This window comes from Orycteropus afer, unplaced genomic scaffold, assembly GCF_000298275.1.
Source record: "Orycteropus afer afer isolate SDZICR_OR568_19922 unplaced genomic scaffold, OryAfe1.0 scaffold00862, whole genome shotgun sequence".
NCBI classification, from domain to species: Eukaryota; Metazoa; Chordata; class Mammalia; order Tubulidentata; family Orycteropodidae; genus Orycteropus; species Orycteropus afer.
Window position 1 is genome coordinate 517,732 of NW_006922449.1, and position 4,382 is coordinate 522,113.

Below are 4,382 nucleotides of genomic sequence, written 5' to 3' on the forward strand. Positions count from 1 at the left end.
AGTATAGCACGGACTGTGGGGCTGGCGCAGGATCGGGCGGTGTTTCGTTCTGCTGTGCATGGGGTCGCTATGAGTCGGAAACGACTCGACGGCAGTTAACAACAACAACAACAGGAGTGGGACGGAAAGGAAAAGTAAATTACTAACTATAGAGTTAAAGCAAACAAAAACCACTGCCACTGAGTCTTTTCTGAATCATAGTGACCCTTTAGGACACAGTAGACCTGCTTCAGGTTTCCAACGTTTCCAACATTGTAAATCTTCATGGAAGCATCCCACAGAGGGTGGTGAGTTCAAACTGCTGACCTTTTGGTTAGCAGCCAGATGCTTTAACCACAATGCCACCAGAGCTCCTTGCCTAGAGAGTAGACAGTATTAACTTGGGTGAAGGGAAAGAATATATGGTAAGGAAGAGGTCAGCAAAAAATAATCAAGGCAAAGGAAGATACTGGGAGGAGCATAAGAGTTAAAGGTAGCAAAGTTAAATACCATTACATAAACTTTCCTGCAACAACAGTGGTAATATATATACGCTTTGCTGGTTTTTGTGTTTCTCTAGAGAACCCAGTCTAACACAATAATAATCCACGAGTAGACACATTGATAGACATTAAAGCTGAATAGATGTGGGAAGGCAAATTGTACTACGCTCATAAATATGTAGGTTTGACAGGATATGTGTACATAAGTGTTTATATGTAGTGTAAATTTATCCATGAATATAGTAGAGCATAAGGGGCAACATTAAGAAAACCTCTAAGCCATTACCAAGCACCTTGAGGGAATGAGTTGTTGGGTCTGGGGGCTCAGAGCCATAATCTTGCAGACATCAAGGTAAACTGCCATAATATAGTCCACAAAGACAGCATTCTAAATCCTGCTTTGGTGAATAGCAACTGGAGTCTTAGGAGCTCTGGTACCGTAGTGCCTAAGGTTGGCTGATCCACATCCATAGTGATACTGCCTCAGAAACCCAAGGAGGGGTCACTGTGAGTCGGATCCGACCCGATGGCAGTGAGCTTGGGTTTTTGGTTAACTGGAGCCTTAAAAGCTTGTGAGTGACCATCTAAAGTGCAACTATTGATCTGTTTTTTGTCCGAAGCAAAGAATAGTGGAAAAAACAAAGGCTCACGGAAACAATTAGTCCAAAGGACTAATGGACCACATAAACCTCAGGCTACGTGACCCTGAGACCAGACGAGCTAGGTGGTGCCCAGCTACCACTGCCAACTGCTCTAAAAAGGAGCGCGATGGAAGGTCTTGGATAAAGTGGGAGAAAACTGTGAAGCAAAACTCAATCATAAAGTCTAGGCTTACTGGTCTATTAGAAACTGGTCCCAAGACTATGGCCTTCATCACCCTTCAAGCCTGGGACTGAACTCACACCTGTGACTCAACTTTCAGCCAAACCATGTACAGGCCTATAAGGTGAAAAATAACATCAGGAAGTTCAACAGGCCTTAGAACAATCACCCATACAAGATCAGAAGGGCAGCATTTACCCAGGGATAAAGCTCACAAGGTAAGAAGGGATAGGAGAGTGGAAACAGTAAACACAGGAAGGAAGTGAAAAAAGTACTGTTACAGTGTGGGAATTGCAATCAGTGTCATAAAACAAAATGTATGAATTGTTGAATTGGAAACCAAATGGCTCTTTCACCCATCACAATAAAAAGTTAAAAATATATTTTGTGAAGAATAATGAAGCTTATTTCATTGAAAATAAAATGGGTGGTACCTGATATGATGCAGAATAACTAGGTGTTCTTGAACAATGAAACACAATCAGACTTTATAAATTTTGTTTTGTTTTAGTAATTTTTTAGTTTTTTTTAAAAGTTATTTAAAAGTAAAATGGAGAAGACTAAATTGCAGAACACTTGTAAACTTGAAGAAAGGGCATGATAAAACTGATTCTTTGCAGGTAGTAGAGATTGTATATACATGTGGAAAGAGTTGGAAGTGAGTGCATCAAAATAAATACGTCTAGATTAGACAGGACCTACTTCTTCCAGAGGCAGGAAAGGGAGGGAATGCCAGTGTGACAAAAGCAGCAGGATCCAGGTATGAATTAGGTAAGGGGAGGGTGGAGAGTTTTCCAACAGTTAAGGGAGATGAACTTGTCTGTCAGTTTGTCATACTGTGGTGTCTTGCGCATTACTGTGAGGCTTGAGACTGTGCTGCCGGTGTTTCAAACACCAGCAGGATTGCACATGGTGCACAGGTTTCAGTGCAGTTTACAGACTGAGATAGACTAGGAAGGAGGAAGGAGGCCATCCACATCTCAAAAGAATTGGCCAGGGAAAACCTTATGAATAGCAGAGAAACACTGTCTGATACATTTCTGGGCAACCTTTATGAATAGCCTGGAAACATTGTCCAATACAGTGCAGGAAGATGAGCCCCTTAGGTTGGAAGGACCTCAGAATACAACTGGGAAAGAGCTGCCTCATCAGAGTAGAACCAACCTTAATGATAAGGATAAAGTAAATCTTTTGAGACCTCCATTGGCTGATGTGGCACAACTCACATTGAGGAGAAACAGCTGCAAATATCCATTAATAACTTGCAAGGAATGTACAAGATATGAATCTAGGAAAACTGGAAGTTGTCAAAAATGAAATGGAACATGTGAAGATTGATATCATAGGCATTAGTGAGCTGAAATGGACCAGTTTTGGCCATTTTGTATCAGACAACCACATGATGTACTACGCTGGGAATAACAAATTGAAGAGGAATGCCATGGCATTCGTCATCGCAAAGGATGTGTCAAGATCTGTCCAGAAGTACAATGCTGTCAGTGACAGGATAATATCCATACACCTACAAGGAAGACCAGTTAATACTGGTCTTATTATTCAAATTTATGCACCAACCACCAAAGCCAAAGATGAGGAAATTGAAGATTTTTATCAACTTCTACAGTCTGAAATTGATGGAACATGCAGTCAAGATATGTTAATTATCACTGGTGACTGTAATGCAAAAGTTGGAAACAAGAATCACCAGTAGTTGGAAAAGTTGGCCTTGGTGACAGAAAGAATGCTGGAGATCGTATGGTAGAATTTTGCAAGACCAACGACTTATTCATTGCAAATACCTTTTTCAACAACACATGGTGGCAATACACGTGGACTTCACCAGATGGAGTACACAGGAATCAGATAGACTACCTCTGTGGCAAGAGGTGATGGAGAAGCTCAGTATCTTCAGCCAAAACAAGCCCAGGAGCTGATTGTGGAACAGACCATCAACTGTTCATATGCAAGTTCAACTTGAAGTTGAAGACAAGTAAAACAAGTCCAGGGAGCCAAAATATAACCTTGAATGTATCCCTCCTGAACTTAGAGACCATCTAAAGAATAGATTTTGATGCATTGAACACTAGTGATCAAAAACCAGAAGAATTATGTGATGACGTCAAGAACATCATCCATGAAGAAAACAAGAAGTCATTAAAAATATGAAAAAGAAGGAAAAGATCAAAATGGACGTCAGAAGAGACTCTGAAACTTGCCCTTAAGCGGAGAGTAGCTAAAGCAAATGGAAGAAATGACAAGATAAAAGAGCTGAACAGAAGTTTTCAAAGAGCAGCTCCAGCAGACAAAGCCAATTACTGTAATGAAATGTGCAAAGACCTGAAGTTAGAAAACCAAAAGGGAAGAACACACTTGACATTTCTCAAGCTGAAAGAACTGAGGAAAAACTTAAGCCTTGAGTTGCAATATTGAAAGATTCCATGGGCAAAACATTGAATGATGCAGGAAGCATCAAAAGAAGATGGAAGGAATACAGAGTCACTATGCCAAAAGAACTGGTCGATGTTAATCCATTTCAGGAGGTGGCATATGATGAAGAACCAGTAGTATCGAAGGAAGAAGTTGAAGCTGCACTTAAGGAATTGGTGTATAACAAGGCTCCAGGAGTTGATGGAATGAATACCCACTGAGATATTTCAACAAACAGATGCCCCACTGGAGCCACTCACTTGGTTACGCCAAGAGATTTGGAAGACAGATACCTGGCCAACTGACTGGAAGAGATCCATATTTGTACCCATTCCAAAGAAAAGTGATCCCACAGAATGTGGAAATTATCAAACAATATCATTAATATTGCATGCAAGTAAAATCTTACTGAAGATAATTCAAAAACGGTTTCAGCAATATATTGACAGAGAAATTTCAGAAATGCAAGCTGAATTCAGAAGAAGATGTGGTAAGAGGAATATCATTGCTGATGTCAGATGGATCTTGGCTCAAAGCAAAGATACCAGAAAGATGTTTATTTGTGTTTTATTTACTATGCAAAATCATTTGATTGTGTGGATCATAACAAATAATGAATAACATTGAGAAGAATGGGAATTCCAGAACACT